Here is a 17,536-nt window from a genome sequence, read left to right as displayed (position 1 = left end):
ATCAACCATGAGACCTGCATGTGGGGATCACAAATATAACAGTACCAGCTACAACTGGCTTCGACGACACGCTTCTTCAACGACCGGCAGCGAAATGCCGGGCTATCCAACAACGACGCCAGCAGTAACAGATAATTATCAATATTGCTAGAACAACGATAACATTCAACAATATTTTAGCGGTAGCAGCAAAGATATTATACCGTACTAAATGCAATACATGTACATATGTACGTATGTATGTCTGAATCAACAAGCCCAAGGATCCCCACACAAACAGCACTACTTCAGAATTCTCCACCTTGGGCCGGGAGAGCTCTTTACGTACTTTCAATTAATGACACTTTTAAGCCATCTGGCTTAATATCTTGGCTGGTATCCTTCGTAAATGCACATTTATGCTTTAGAAGCGATTTCATAAATCGAAATTTGAATATAAATGGATGCAAAATCAGACTAATTCAGTGTCTTTAAACGAACGAAAACCAAATTTCAACACGGGTATATACGTAGATTTTCAACGATCTCTCTGCTGCCCAGGAACCGTACCTGAGATGGGATAGAATAGACGCGCGCATTCAGAAGATTGGTCTCTAATTAAAGTGTATCATCACATTATATCTATTAGACATCGTTAGCCTTTCACCAACAATCGACTGATGCTTTTGAGGCTGTGTTTACGAAGACATTCTACAACTGCAACAATAAATTTATTACATCTTTCATTTTGTTTCGATGTACCACGTATAGTTCCGGTTGGTTTCATTAAGTAGGCCAATGTCTGGCGAAAAAAGCTTACGACAAAAACAGCCCGAATTAATGATGAAAATGAGTGCGTCCGATTTACAAACTCAGTGTATTTATCCATAACTTTTTAGACTACTAGACAACGCGTCTGTCTAGCAGTTTGTCTCCACCCACAATTTGGAGTAACTATAACAGATTATATTAGGACGTGAGCCGGCGACGTAAGGCCTATGACGGCCGCATTCTTTAAGAATTAATTATTGTTTTCTGATGGCTGTAAATGACGCGTGACGGTGCTGATATACTGTTGCAAGCAGGGAAACGTTAGCAAGCTACGAATGCTCAGGGATGTATCTATAGCGGTTTCTCTTTTCCTTAATAAAAGCATGGTTTTCACATAATAATTATTATAAAAAAGAAGAAAAAACATAATAATGACAAGCCATGCAGGTGTTTGACGTTCAAAAGTTTTCAAGTATGATACAATATACCAGTGGTCACCTTTAGTGTTATTTCGCTATCTCGAGAGAGTCGCTGACTGAAGTCGTAATTCGGTAGATAAAGGTAGCCTGCACTAGAACAGGCGCATTGAACTTACATTCGAGAACTATAAATAGACCGTGAAAACCAGATGAGCAAAGTCCGAATTCAATACTGATTGATCAGTCAATAGCGTATAGTTACAACCCTCAATCGTCGTTAACAATTCGCCGCTAGCCAACGCTTGACCGACCAAGTTATCCAGCCTGGATGAGGGTCAGTAGCGGCTGCAGCAACAACTGCAATGGATTGATGGTTTTAGTGGCGCAGAATGATCAAAGCAACGTAAAATTCAGAAGACTGAATAGAATGAGCAAAACGTAGTGGGGGTCGGAAATGAGCTGGGGGCCAACAAGCACTTCGTGAGGGACAAAGTCTGATGGGCTCACTTTGTTTCTATCCCGTTGTGATGATGCTGATAACAGTGGTGCTAGTTGCAGCCGACGCCGAAGGTCACCTTTGATTTGACCGCCGACGTGAGCAAATAAGGACAGCAGACAATCAGAAAGTTTATCCAATGGCGAGCCAGCGATCACTTCAGTATTTACTCATGCTACCCTCTCTTTTACACCTCTATCCGTTTTCCCTAGTGGTCAGCCACCGGGGAGGCTTCAAGTGCTGCCGGATACAAAATTGGCAGAAGACTGGCCAGCTAGTCTGACAATTCAAAAATGGCAACGCTCTGCGTTCGTCATCACACACTTGATTATAAACAAAGCTATCTGAAAACTGTCTTTATTTCCTCGTTTCACTGATGCTTTATGACTTAGATACCATCCTGCAGACTGTTTCTTAAGCTTAGCGCCATCTACGTTGAACAATCGTGATCGAATCAATCAGATGACAATGAAAAAATCGCCGCGTAGTCGCGATAGGTGTCTAGGTAGATCAACCATTGTGATCAGCTTGATCAGTCAATCCGTCAGAAAGGTTAAATATGAGAATTAGCCTCGGCGTACCTGGAACTCCTCATTTTTGCCAAAAGTATGTGGAATGTATTAGAACATACGATACTTGTGTTTGGAATGAAACTGCTAGAAACAAAAGCAACTTTTTTTTAGGAAGATGGCACAAATTGTAGAAAATTTCTTTTGAAGAAAGCATCATTATTCTATAAAAGAAAAAAAAAATTAGAGCATATAAACGGCAATAATTTCGTTACTCTTATAACAGTGCCATGTACCTCCGCAACTATTATTTTTCAAGACAAGACGCTTCGAGTCAACGTTACATTTCATAGTCGGACGGCAGAGAAAATGTCAGTATGTGAGTTACACGCTTGTTTATTCAGCTAATGTAGGTTCTGCCAGCCGTTGAGAATACCAGTAGCTAAGCAGGCCAATTTGTATCGAGTATATCATCATCGTTAACACCAATATACCGACTTATTACCCTTCAACACATAATTATACATTCACATTGCACAGTATTATATTCTGCCATTATGTTGAATTGATACTCAATTGAGTACCATTTGAAGGTAATGTATCTTTTTTACCTGCTGCTAAAGCAGCTCCTTTCCCCCTTGACTGGCATGCACGATTATGTTGAATGCGCGTCCTTCGCGTGATCGACGGGTTTGATAAAACCAATACTATAACTTAATGAGATTTCATGTACATTTTTTCCTATACAACCCCTATAATTTCGAGTTATGTTATGCATGATTTTAGTTCGTGATTGCTCTTTACGGAAAGACGAAAAATAACTTTTTAAAGAACACATTTTAAGGCTCCTAGTGATAATGGGCAGCAGTTTTAGAGTGGACAAATTCTATAAAAAATATACAAAGGCTTTGAGCAAACTTCGCGCAATGATGGGCCTAGGACGTCATAGATTATGTCTTTTAACGTGTCGTATAACAGTGCCTTGCAGTTTCAATATGAAACCATTTGTTGGCAAACTGCCAGGGCCACTATATTTAAGAAAAAGGCCTCTATACTCTTATATTTATATAGTTTATTCCCTTCATATGCTATATATCATCGTCATCATCTATATATGCCTACATTAATGTGGAACGACCTACCTTAAATCAAGTATGAAAGTGCATTGTAAGTGTATGCAGTGGATCTTTGACATACTGATTGAGTTATTTTGGAAGAGGCATTTCGAACATTTTGTTACGCTATTCTTTTTTTTTTTTCTTTTTTTATGCCCTGTGGATGTTTTATGTATTTGAATAGGAAATTTATAGCTAAGCCTGTCCTTGAGTGAATTTAGAGAAGCAAAGCTGTGGATGCTGGCAGCAGCGCTTCAACTTTATACAAAGGTCTGGCTGTACTAGTTATTTCTCCATTCGGCCGAACAACGTTATCTCTGCTTACACAAGTGGGCTACTAGAAGCCGTGGCTTTTTTGAGCTTTTGCAGCCGTGGAGATGACGTTATGTTGAATGCGATAGTAACAGGAAAGCACGGGATTGTTCCTGTTGTGTAGATATACACTGTATTTTATCAATACAGCCATCGATCGTTTACGTTGAACCGACCGCTTATGCTAACTATTTACACAAGACGACAACCGCGGTATTCAAATGTATTGATCGTTCTAACAACCAAAGATTTCAACAGGAAAAGATATATTTACAGAACAGTAGATCCGACACAGCTAAAAACGCAACAGTTAAGCCGATAATAACAGATCGTGCATGCCAATAAATTTAATTCGATCTTTAGGCGTACTTCGTCCTGCCTCAGATCGGGAATTGCTTCGATTAACCTCGTACAAAACAAATGTATCTCTAATTTACGTAGTGGTGTCTATAGACATTCAAGCGTACGGTTTCACGTGTACATCTGGCCAATAGTTAGCGGTGGACTCGCCTCCGTAATGATTCGGAATCGGTAAAAGACAGACCGAAACATTTGTATACTATACTGTTAAGGGGAGTGTTATTGAAAGATAGCGACCCGGCTAGTCTAGCATCATGCACACTTTACTTTGATATACTTTAAACGAATAAATTTTCTTAGGTGGGACACATTGCATAGCTCTGAAGCTGTATCAAGTTAGAAAGTGTGTGTTTGTCTCAAAAAATGCTCCGGGGTACTTGGTTAGGAAAAATTATTGCTTGACCCTCTTCCTTATACCTTCCGACAAAGTTTATGAAAGGGCTAGTAACACAAGAGAAAGTGCTCCAGATTCACTCCTCATTATCTACGATATTTCAGTGAAATCTGAATATGATTACATATTAACAATAATATGAGTTGCAAGCACACACGTTTTGTAATCCCCACAGACCCACATCTGCTCCCTTCTGCCACCGTTTCCTTTATTCCAGCTTTCACCTCAGCTGCTATGTGTTGCTAGCTGTTCTCAAGTTAATATCTTGCCATTAACATTTAATTTGCTTACCAACAATTCTTTATATGGAACCTGTTTTTTACATTCAATTTAGTCGACCATGGTTCTGTAACTCTGCACGGAATCAGGCGATTCTGTTTTTTTTTTTGCGTACGCTAGTCTCTGAACGCTTGCCCTTATTTGCATTAGATCCTATGAAAGACAGAACGGTCTCGATGTTAAATAGATCTGTTGAGTTTTAAGCATTGCTTTCGACGGTCAGTCGCGGCACAAAATAGATCATGTGACTTTCAGATCGACGAGAAACAGACACGTCTGAAGGCAGAAAAAGCGAGCTGTAAACGGTCTTCTCACTCTGATAGGATTATTTAAACGCAATGTGTATCATCGTTACGTTACCTTTGTAGAGAAACGATCTCCTCTTTTTTCATTTCCTCATTGAATTATTCTCGTTTCCCGCCTTTCGTCTATCAATTTGCCCACGGATGTGGAATTTATCAGTGTGGGGCAGAACGCGCACTGAAATTCGCTAGCGTTCCACGATCTTCATACATCAGAAAATTATATCCGTCCATGTTCTAAATATGATTTTATAATGTGATAACTTAATCAAATCGCTGGCTACTCTTCGGCAGTACTGTGCACCTCAGACAATCGGTCAATTTAATTTGCTTTAGCAGAATAAAGTAGAGGAAGTTTTTTATAGGCTGAGGGACTGAAAGAATATCTGATGTTGTATATGTTCGTGCGGCCTGTGTCGGTTCCAGGCCAGTCATCGCGATAATTTAACGCAGCGCAAGTTTACAATAAGTCACTTACACACACAAACAACATAGCTATTTGAGATGAAGACCTGGTCGGGGAACATGCACCATTGACCATCAAGCAGCGAGACCTTAAAAAAAGCCCACTTTTGCAAAACGCTAGACTATTGGATGAGAAATTATGTTAACCTGGCAACGACACCTTGCGTTACTCCTCAAGATCTCTAAGGTCGAAAGCACTCGTGCAGTCACTTCCTTGTTTTGTTACTATAGACGAGTATATACCTATATCTACATACGCAGTATGTAAATATGACCATATACAACAACCATTTCTTCTACTTCAGTGTTACCTCGTTTCACTGTTAAGTCTCAGTACCCTGCTAAAAAACTTCTTCTGGTAGTATGTTGCTGCTGCTTTTTTGAAGCTATTCCCTCGTATCTCTCTCATCCTAATTCAATTGATCACCTAATTATGGCTGGCAATGGAAAATTAATGCCTTCGTTCGATTAACATCAACTCTGGCTTTTTTCTTTCCTTGCATATGGTTATTTGAAATCGCTTCACTGATGTCTTCACATAAAATCATGTCGCACGCAAACAAGAATTTGACGTCAATACCTCGCACTGATAAAGCTCCGGCTGCTAGCGTGCGGCGAAGGCGTAGGATACCGTATTAGAAAAGAGCTCGAGAAAAAAATTCGGTCCAATTGAAAATGATAGTTTGCAGAGAAATCGCGAGAAACAAAATAGGTATAAATGCTAATTCCGCTTCGAAATACTGTCGATAACTGTCTGCCTAGTACAGCTGAACAAACGTAACAGATGCTGTTACAGACTGCGTCGTCTGCCCTATTTTAGCCAGCTTTGATAAGATCCTTAATGATTAATAGCGATAACTAGCAGACTTAGCTTTAGATAAAGCTGCGATGGTGTTGCTTGTTTGGCACTAATGGCTGTTTGAAGAACATAAAAATTCCACTGATAACTGAACGAACAAAAACGATTTTCGAAGGAACCGCGCATCCCTATGTTTACAACACTGAAACCGCTATATAATTATCAAAGCATTTTCAGAAGGTAGAAGCTAGTAGTGGTCAATGAAACCGTCGCTTCCTCAAGTATTTATAAAATGACAGTAATAACTTATATAGAACACTTGTAAATTCTAAACTTATTTCTGTTAATTTCACTTTGACGTTATCATATGTTAGAATTATCGTCGATTGATGGTCAAACATCTTCTAAATATATGGCATTGATAATAGCTTGTTCAACTGGGGCATCCGTAATGGCGACAATTGGACGCTTCATTTTGTGTCGAGCAGACTCCAAACAAACGACCGGAGCAAGTAGCGCAAGTTCGGTTTGGCCAATGGCGACAGTATATCGTCTGGTTGTCATTCATGATTCAACATGACCCTATGCGCTAGTCCCTCGGGCAGAGAGACAGACCTCGCTCGCACGTTCTCAGCTTCGACATAGACGCCGGACATCCTGTGGACGGATGAACATTCTCGTTAAATATCATTGCCATCGCAATTATCAGCGTCGTCACTTGGATGGTACCGCTACGTCGTAATTTCCTGCCTTTGCTTCTGCCTGAGCATAAATGGGCCAACAACCGAAAGGGATCATCTCCTGTACTGAAGCCCCCCGACCCTCGCCTCCATCACAAACGGACACGCAAAACGATATAACCCAGCGAGCAAATTAACAGCGACGGCGGCTAGTTTTCTCGTTGGGCTTCAATTAGAAATTAATGCAATCTTAATACCGCGAATGAAATGGTCAAGTACAAACATTCGAGTATCAGTTAGACTCTTACCTGCACACACACACACACACATATATATATGTTTGTACATATAACTTATCGGTATCGGAATCACTTCCAATAGTATCCTTTTAGATACTGCCGTTAGTTTACCTGAATCATTTTGGAAGAGAACTACAACTGTTTGATAAAAATGAAACCGCAGTACGGCGACCAGATACCGGCACGGTGGATATCAATAAATGTTTCCTCCATTCGACGCTTTGAAGACTCGTGCTCACTCTCAAGGGATGGACGCAGGACTGCGGACGTGAATGTAGGCATCCAGAAAGCTGTCCGGATAAAAAAAAATAAATATATGCATAATGGTGTATTTACAAGGTAAATAATAACTACTGCTACTTCGTGCCATGATGAAAGTTAACAGCCTCTGCAAAAATTATGTATAAAGAAAACGAACCAAAAGAAGGTAAGCTAGAGATTGTACCTATTAGTTAGATATAAAAATTAATTTATCCAATGATGGCTTTAGGAAAATTTCGAATGCACAACAGATCAAAACATAGAGGTTAGACAGGCAGGTATCTCCTTAATACGTATTAATTTCTGATGGTGGTATTCAGAGGCTCTGTTATAATGGGAGTGGATGCATTACTAACGACGTGACAAGATGTGATTCTACTATTTTTCGCTGAAAATGCCGGTTCTCCTGTATAACTAATAAAAACGGATACTGTTCGGTACACGCAGGAAAAAATAAGATGCTTTGTCCTGATCTTCAATTCACAACTGGTGTCGCCATTAGAAAATCGTTCGATTGACGTATTAATGTCTTACCGCGAATATTTGATCAATTGGCACTTCCAAGCATTGTTTTACCCAAACTCTGCCTTAGATATGGTACCAGTGTGGAATTACTGCGGTCGTAACTGTTAGATCCAGTTATGTCAATTATGCAGATTGCATAAAAGGTATATGTATCATCGCTTTAAATTTATCTTTCACCGCTCAAAATACCTAAACAAATATTTCTATATGTTTCATAACCTTAAAAATAAGGTTATGAAATTATTATCTATTTCGGGTTCAGTCACACTTGATTTCGTGCACTGAACGTCAAATATTTAAGGTAATACGCATTGTCTTAAAGTTTCGAATTGGAAAACTATATTTTTTTTTTATTCGTTTTATTTTTTTGCCTACTTCAGAATGCTCCCCATGTCGGCAAATAGCTAAACTAGGTCCTCTTTCTTTTTTTTCTTACGAGAATACGGTACTGGCGACTATTCTCAAATGTTTGCATGACGGCACACCGCTGGTGAACGGGCACGAGTGAATGCTTTTTGCCAGTCACTACAAGCAAGTTTTGGTACCAGCGCCCCCTACCGGGTCTGTTCGAATCTTTCGGTTGGCGACAACCTTTTGCGTTCATATCAGTTCGTATTCATTGACTAACTAATGATATAAGAGGCCTCATTAAATCATAAATGCCTATGAGTTATTTGTATTTTGCCGGTCTAATTGTAGCTGTTGTTGGCTCCTGTGAATTAGCCACTTAGCTCATAAACCACCGCGCTTCCGCCAAAAGTTCCGCGTCATCGTTTACTATATTTAGCTTTTGTTTTTTGAATTTTTTTTTTTTAGCATATTCTATGGGTCGTTCTTCTAATTTACGTGTTAACCGGATTATCACTCTAGCCTCACTGATGCATACTCCCGAGTTCATTACAGGATACAATGAATCTCGGTAGCAGGAACTGTTCACCCTGTTGACCGTCTTTTTTTCGTCCTCGAAACCTAAACATTTCTAGACGACCTGTTAATTTACTTGAACGTCATTAGATGAAACAACTAATGTGGGTGTTGATATAGGTACGATGAAAAAACGGTAGTCGAGGCTAGTCAGAAGCCTGTTGATCAAATGGAACCGCTTATCGAATCCATCTATAGCTAGCTTTGCCGAAGCTTCTGGTAGATGAAACATCTTAAACATTAACGTGCTCTTATTGATAAGAACACTATTACTAGACACTATATTATCTCATTTGATCAACGGACAACGGCATTTTACAGTAATTAAAACGTATTTGACGCTCCCCAAATGTAGCAGCCAGAGTACGGATCCCAATCAGTACACACGTATTCGTTGTCGCGCATGAGTAAACACTTTTTGTTTTAACCGTTCAAAGTTCGCGCCGTGTCGAGTTCAATTACGTTTTACTAGTCTGATAGTTTTAGGTATTTCAAAGGGTATCTTAAATTTCCTATTTCATTATCTATGTTATCACAGTTTGGTTATTAAGCAAGAGAACCGATGCCCAAACGCTAATTGTTCAAACTTTCACTGTGAAAGATGTTAAAATCAATTAAATAGGGGGCCTTTTTTTTATGTACATTGCTATAGATTTCTGGTCGGTTATGGGGTAATGCGTCGGATACAGTTAGAATAAAATATTTACGATCGTCCCGTCTCGAAAAATTTGTAAGCCAAAATAGCTGGAAAGGCCAAATTACCTCTAATAAATTAAACACTATCAACTTCAAATAAAAAAAAAACTAAGAGTAATTTTGCTTATTATTTGGTGTTCCAGTCGAATAGGACTTTTCCGATAGACATAAAATAAATTCGAGTCGTGATCTTGAAAACCTGCAGCTACCAGCAAACTGAACACCTACCTGATGCATATAACTTTTGATGTTGCCAGCAACGTGGCTTCATTCTTTTCTCGGTAAATGTCGGCCCTTGTAAGATAATCAGGAATTCGTTTTTAGTATTTATATCAAGATTGAAGATGATGTTGCTTACGGAAACTAGTTTGAACACATAATTTCAACAATTCGTCCATTAGCGTAAGTGGATTTTTTCGTTACTATAATTTTTCAAACTTTTTTTTTTCTCTACGAGTTACGCGTCTGAAGCCTGTTTCAGTTGGTAAATTTCTCCTTTATAGGCGCAAAACGCTTTCACGCTTTTCCTCGTAAGTTCATATTTGTGAGTTGCTGTGAAATGTGTTCTTGCCATTTTTTCATTGTTTAACTATAATTCTCTCGAGCTGTACTCATAACCGAACTTTCACTATAACTTCATTCGACGAGCATTTCCATATTGAAATTTTGACCTTTTTCATTTACGTCGAGTAACTTGTTTGGTAAGGAAATATTTTGCTTATAGTTCACTTTTTGACAGTTGTATACATGACAAGTAACAATGCCACATGCAAAACTTGCAGTAACTTATAGAAGTACCCCAATACCTTCGAAAGTACCAAACAGTTCCAACAGTTTCAGAAGTTCGAAGCATCTTTTGACACTTTTGGCAGCAGAGGGGAGAGATGTGTAAGTCAGAAATGAAACTACTATACATTTTGGACGAAAAAAAAAGCTTGAATAATGCAGATAACCGTTGCGATAATTATTTTTATTGATCTTTGGTTTTGAGTGTTTTCGTAAACGTAAAACAGGCTACTGAACATAGCGATAGTAACATTGTACATGAACGTATTTCGAGTACTAAAATCAGGCCTCTCACGCAAATCTACAGATCGGCACAGGTTTTGCAGATTCTTCCTATAAAAAAAAAAAATTTGCGCCAATATTTTGAAAACAATAACACTCCAAAGATATTCGATGACATCAGTAAGCAAGCCTTGAAATTACCGCCTCACCAAAAAAAAAATCGCATAAATAATATATATATATATATATATATATATATGCGCTACAACTTTCTTTTTTCTAGCCTGACCAACTATTATCGTTACTCTGAAAGCTTTGCTCGTATCTAAGCCGTCCTTATTTTACCTCTTTTCTGTTTACTTTTTACCACTTGATCCTCTTCTACCTCCATTTTACTTTTGTCTTACCCCGCCTATTAATTTACTCAGTGCTTTCAGTTATTATTCATTGTTCGATTAATCTCTATATAGCCTTAGTAATTAAAAAAGCGCGATGTATGTTACTCATCATGGACCGCACGAGCCAAATCAGCTTGATTGCGGTTTTGATACGCCTTTGCATAGCAGAACAGATATCAACACAAACCGAATTAGGTTTGCGGACAACGAAGCCAATAGAAATCCTGCTATAACAAGAAAAATAATAATCCACAGCTGCAACACAGTGATTAAAAACTTGCTTACAAGATACTCGGCAGATATTTAGACCATGACGCAACGACAGTGCAACGATAGAAGGAAAACGGTAAGATTTTTTACAAATTATCAAGCTCTAAAGAACGGCACAGGACAAATTCTAACTCGATCCTTTTCCTACAGGAACGACATGTTTAATTTTGATGAAGATACCATGACCTGCGTCCAGTGGCCTACTCTGTTGAATGTAAATGAATAAGCTCTGAATTTCCAATAAATAGTTGAGCCTAGAATTCAAGAATTTTTTTTTCATTTTTTTATCATCATCTCGGTTTATCGAAGAATCAGTTTTCTAATGCAAGTTTAATAAATTAAATACGAAAGAGCAAATAGTCCGTTTAATAAGTCAAGTGTCAGCGTGGCAATTGTAATGAAATACAAAGTAAAATGCGGCGCCGTGTAGGCGTATGAAAGAGACTCCAAACAGCTAGGGTTAATATAAGGAAGTTCTAGCTTTAACCCCACGAAAAACCGTAACCAGGCAGCATCAAAACGACGTTGCCAACTGCTTCTATATAATAAAGCAGGTCATTTTCACTAATTTCAATATCTTCATTCCATAAATCTTCGATTGGGCGAACAGTTGAATTTACATGGAATTTGAAAACATTATCATTAGCCTCCTCTTTCAAATTGGGAAGGCTTTAATGGTTCTGCTGAAGCTTTGTTGTATAAAAACCTCCTGAGTCATTTTTTTTCTTGCTCAGTTTGCCAACTCTATTTTGGGGCAATATTGTTGGTTGCATAACTGCGTCTGATCTGTCGCAGACTTCCAATACCTAATGAACTTTTATCAAACTTCTGCACAATCGTCGGCACCACCGTCAGCAGCCGCCACCTTTCTCCTCCTCGTTTTTTCTGACGTTCGACGTCGAGACGGAATCGAGTGACGGCACGTAATTAAGGAGCATGGTAACGTAATATCGCCGTCCACGTTGGCAACGGGCCTTCACACTCACGAAGCAACACTAACGACGTAATTTTCTTTAAAAGTAGGAGTTCTGTTGTTGTTTAAATCATGAATTTCCAAGAAATAAGGCATATCAGCTCATACGGAGCCGAAAAGAAGTGCGGTTAAAAAAGCAGCTCCCGTTGCAATAGCGGCACAGCCAGCCAATATTTCCGCTAATCTATAGTGACTTGACAGTGCCAACAAAGACTTTTAGGCCCTGTCATGGCTAGATAGTACCTTAAGTATATAGAATGATAAACAAAGTTCTGCATCATCAAGTGACAAGCCTTCGTTTTTCTATAATACAAACAACGAAATGAATAAACATAATGACGTTTAATAATTCTAGTGGTACTAATAGTTCATATATGTTATAAGCAAACCTTTTTTCCTAACCAGAGCCTTTGTGCCTTCTATTTCTTACCAGTGACATACTTCATATGGAGCAAGGTAAGACAAGTTACTCACAAGGAAACTTGTAGTATTTATGTCGAAAGATACGAGTTAGCACTCTCCTAAGGCATGTATGCATAGTAGTATATTTATGTGGAGGATGATAATGATAATCCTCTTACGATAACTGTAGAACATGTGCAATATTTCTGATTGTCCTACAGTACCTGATTGTTATTATTACGGCTTAAAAAAAGTCTTAGATTCAAGGCTTAGACGCACCCTATCGCCCAGGGATAGTGAACAGTGTTTGTTCAAGTGACGTCCAAAGAGTTCTGCCCCCTTTTCCATACAATATTTATATGTTCATTTCAGGTAGCACATAATGAATCACTTGAACGTTGCTCGGCCTTCTGCCATGAGCAATATGTATCCATGCTTTAACTAGATATGCGGTGTCTGAATCTGATAATGAGCGATTTCCTTCAGAGCATGCATTCTGAATCAATTTCTTACGCTTGATGTATAGTGCTGCTCGGAGTAATTTAACTTGTACCATTGGCAGGCTGGTAGCTACAATTATAGAATCGTTAAAACAACATAAGAACGCAATGCGTCACATTCACGATCAGTAGATCACTCCAAGGAGAAAGATACAAGATCTGTGCGTACCCCCCTTCCTTCGCCCCTATGGGTTGAGTTCAGGTATTAGCTGATCGGCAGCAGCAATTTTATGATCGTGAATGGAGATTTGTTTAAACAGTGAACGGGCACATTTATCCTTGCTATCGCTGGTGTGTTAAAAAGACCTTCGGCAAAAAATCCACCACTATCTGCCGCCAACATTGCTTACCCTTCTCTGTACGTTACCCCATGTGGTAAGGCAGTTGTGCAGCAATGAGCTGGCCCACCTTGAAATCGTCCGATGCGAAGAGGGAATGTTCAGAAAATCTTAACACATTTCGATAGCGACAACAGAATTTCGTCGAGCATAAAAATACTACTACCCTAACCATTAGTATAAATAAGCGTCGACTTGCATAGACGGAATGATTCAGTACTAGTTTATCGTAACTGTTTACGGGACTCTCTCTTATTTTGTAAGAAGAAATAAATAGTTTGCTTGAAGTGTAATCTTGATCAAATATATTTAAATTTAGTTCATATTCAAAAATACACTGGGTTACCTCATTTTATTCACGATTTGATTTTTTCTTAAGATGAGAAATATACATTTTTTGCGGCCCGGGGAATGGGTGGGGTTTATCGGAATCCGAAACGCTCGAAAGCTGTGTCATGCTCAAGCACAGTTTACTTCAAGAACCCTTCTGCGAATTCTAATATATTTTTTGCCCTGTGAACATATTTGTCAGGAATCTCGATGCTGCATAATAATTGAAAATTTCGATTTTAACTTTTACAGAATAGAACCGATGTAATTTAGGAGAGCAATATGTAATGTCCGATACCGCAACCCTAGATAGAATTTCGTATTTAGTTGTTCGTATATTTTTACTGCTTCGATATATGACAAGTACATAGTAGAAATCGAGCACATAAAGTAGAATTCATCCGTGGAGTGCCTTTAAATTGTAATGTTGGCTGGAGATCGGTACTGAACGTATAGATCGGGCCTGATATCAGAACGAATAAATAAGCATTATAAGGCCGATAACGGTAATCTTTATTTTTGTATGAGTGGAAATAATTAGCGAAACGGCCACACTAGCTGGAGGAGATGTTCGTACCGGACGGGTGTATAGCATATTTTCGGTTAAATTATGATAATCTGATGAAAGTGATGATTGTATTATTAAAAACGAACCAAATTATTAAAAATGATACCAATCATATCGAAATGGTTGGATGGAAATAGGCGCCGGGCGTTTTCTTCATTTAGTCTCATTATCCATATTATAACAAAAGTTGATGTTGTTGAATTGAAAGCCTGAGCTGCACAAGTTTGCCACAAATATTTGCCACGTCAATTTTAACAGAGAAGCCCCAAAAGAAAAGCCACGTAAAGAAGGCCTAAATCTTCGATGATCAGCCCCAAATATCCTAATGTACAGAACCTAAAGGACGTACAATTTACCTGGTCGTCTCTTTCTAGAGGCAGTGGATTATTATTATTATTATTATTATTATAGGGCATACTAGAGCAGCGGGCAAACAAGATGCAGACTCAAGAACGGACACGGTTCCCTAATGGTGACTACGTCTTCATACACGATAGAGCGCCTCGTCATAGAGCTCGGAGAATTTCTAAGCTACTCGCTGCCCATATAGATCGAATGCTACCATTCGGCACATCTCAATGCCATGGAGACCGTCTAGAAAATTATAAAATGGTCGCTTCGCGAAGGACAGAAAATAACAAATGCTCCAGATCTCCGTGAAAGAATCACTAATACGCGGCAACAAAATCTACTCATAGCTGGGAAGGCGAATCCATGATTTTTTTAATCGGCCTTAAAGGACATTGTACGACACGAACCTGTCTTTTGGAGTTCGGAATTCTGACCACTGATTTTACGCGAACCAATATCGACGACCGCATGTTACAGAACACTAAACACTTCGTATTATACGCGTTTGTTTGGCTTTTCAGTCTTCCCATTTTGACGCACATAAACCAGTCAGGCTTGCTTAAACAACACCACTGGATTATTTAACGCCGACAGCAGTTACGTCAGATAGGGAAATCGAGCGTTTCGAATGCTGAGCTCCTTGAAATACGTTTGCAGCACAATACGACGTCTGTGATCGTGGAGATACGCCATGTTGGGTTTAAGTATTATATTGTCTGTTAGCAGTTTAAATATGGTCGTAATCGACCGGAGTAAAGCAGAATAATGCCGCTTACATAAGTCGAAAGGCCTGTGGAAATGTTTTGCTTTAATACTGCACAATCCACCTTGGAACTATACGGCCCGATTTGTTTTAGTTATTTGATTGAGATTCGACTGTAAATATTCAACTTAACTTCTAATTTCAACAGGTTTCCATGTTAGATTCTTATTTAAGAAGAGCAACTGATTTTATTCACCCCTGCACTAGGTGCCCTTGAATATCGTTGGTCTAGTACTTAATTCAGAAGCAATAGATGGATTACAGATGGAAGTGGTCCTAGTGATCGATGTGAATGATACGACTGCGCGTTAGTCAACGAGTGTAAATGCGAAATAGCTGAATCTTTGTAAGGTTGAAAGAAACACAAAGACAGAACTAAGAACTTGATATACACAGAAGAGATATATACAACTGGACAATGACATTTACTACCCGACGTGTTGTAGCAATACAAACTAGACGGAGGTGGTAACCACCGTCGATGAACTGAATCTGTTATTATATGATACACTTTCTATCCGCGGCTGGCTTAGAGTAAACACTGAGCTTGCATGTCGTTTTCAAGCAAACCTTTGAGCCGCGTCTTCATCCGTGGCGAAGAGTTGTCCATGATTTTTACTAGTAAAATGTATGTAGTGGATTTGAGGATTGCCGAGCTGTCAAATATTAAACTAACAAAGATGTTGCCTAGAAATATTTTTCGCGCTCTTAGTTAGAAAGTATTGTTATTTCGAGAAAGGAAAAACATTACCTAAGAAGGAAGTAGAAAACCAATCGGAAAAAATCCAAACTCAGATTTTCAATAACTCAATTACTGATGCATGGGCGGTAACTGTAAAATGCAGTGTAGGCTATAATTTTTTTAGTTTTCCTTGCAATTATGCTCTTCTGAGTTTAAACCAACAATACCCGCTTGTAACTATAGAAGAATGTCAGCAATATTTTACATAAAATGTTATGTGCTCCAAATCAAGATCCAGTTTTAGATAGAGGTAGTTGGTCCAAATCCCACCACATAATCAATGTCCGATTGCTTATAAGAAACAATAAAAAAAAATCACGTACATACCTGTGCCTTCAAATTACTCAATAGATGGCTATGACCGGTTCGAATTCTTCTCAAATGAAACCAAAGGAAGGTTTCCTAGGCATGAAGTCAAAAGATTACAAATATTTACGTGCTCCGAAGTAACTAGCAGTAGGCATCATCGGCGGCCACTATAGACACAATGTGAGAGATGAATATACTTTAAAGAATATATCGATCCGAATATAATAATACTAAATAATTATAGTAACTATAATTGTGAGCATGGGATTTGGAGTAGATGCATATCAGACAAACAGCTATTGAAAGCGATCGGTTTAATCATATTTTATGTTCAACTCATTTAGTGTTCATTATTATTGTGTGCTGTTTTTATTAAATATAAATTCTTCTCTACTAAATATCTAACTTAGACCGATAAAGGAAGAAACTTCAATGCCTAATTGATACAATTTCAATCCAGCAGCACGTTTAAATAAAAACATATAGTGGTCGCGCTGTTTGACCAAGTGACTGAACGTTTCTAGAGCTCCATGTTTATTTTCATTTCCTTGTACCTGCTAGAGGCGAAAACAAGTGTACAGATCTTTCAGTGAACGAAATTTTTTACCATCTATGTACCCAATTTACGAAATCTAATCCGCATTGGACAAAGTTATGGTCAACTAAAAATACAGAAATATAGTTATGAACATTATGGTAATTATACGGCATTTGAAGCGATATAAATCGATTTGAGGTTAAGGGACGATGGATACTGTCGGACTGTGCCCGCCGCGTCGCGTGTCATGTTTGGTAATACGTGTCTAGCAGCATTTGCGGCAGATCCCCTTTACTTCTGTCAAAAGATACTTGGGCCGAAAAACCGCATAATGATGGAGGCTTTTCCATCGTCGCAATTTGTCTCAGTTATATCATTGATGGATGGATGTGCTCTTGAATGGAGAACGAGCGACGACGTGTATGAATAGCGCAAAGAGAAATCGTTCCAAAAACCGAACT

The 17,536-nt window shown here is 38.7% G+C and overlaps 1 protein-coding gene across 4 annotated transcripts in view; it reads right to left on the bottom strand.

Moving 5' to 3' along the window:
- The window catches only part of LOC111251947 (uncharacterized), a 39,625-nt gene that overhangs the window by 12,255 nt on the left and 9,834 nt on the right, over window positions 1–17,536 (bottom strand). For 2 of the 4 annotated variants that reach the window (XM_022809161.2, XM_086977603.1), the window contains exon 2: window positions 7,291–7,469. The exons of the other annotated variants lie outside the window; for them this stretch is intronic. The gene's annotated coding sequence lies outside the window, so the exon portion shown is untranslated. The remainder of the gene's footprint in view (window positions 1–7,290; window positions 7,470–17,536) is intronic. 4 annotated transcript variants of the gene reach the window in all.

Source organism: Varroa destructor, unplaced genomic scaffold, assembly GCF_002443255.2.
Source record: "Varroa destructor unplaced genomic scaffold, Vdes_3.0 BEIS01000001.1, whole genome shotgun sequence".
In the NCBI taxonomy this organism is placed as follows: Eukaryota; Metazoa; Arthropoda; class Arachnida; order Mesostigmata; family Varroidae; genus Varroa; species Varroa destructor.
This window is presented reverse-complemented; position numbering and strand designations above follow the sequence as displayed.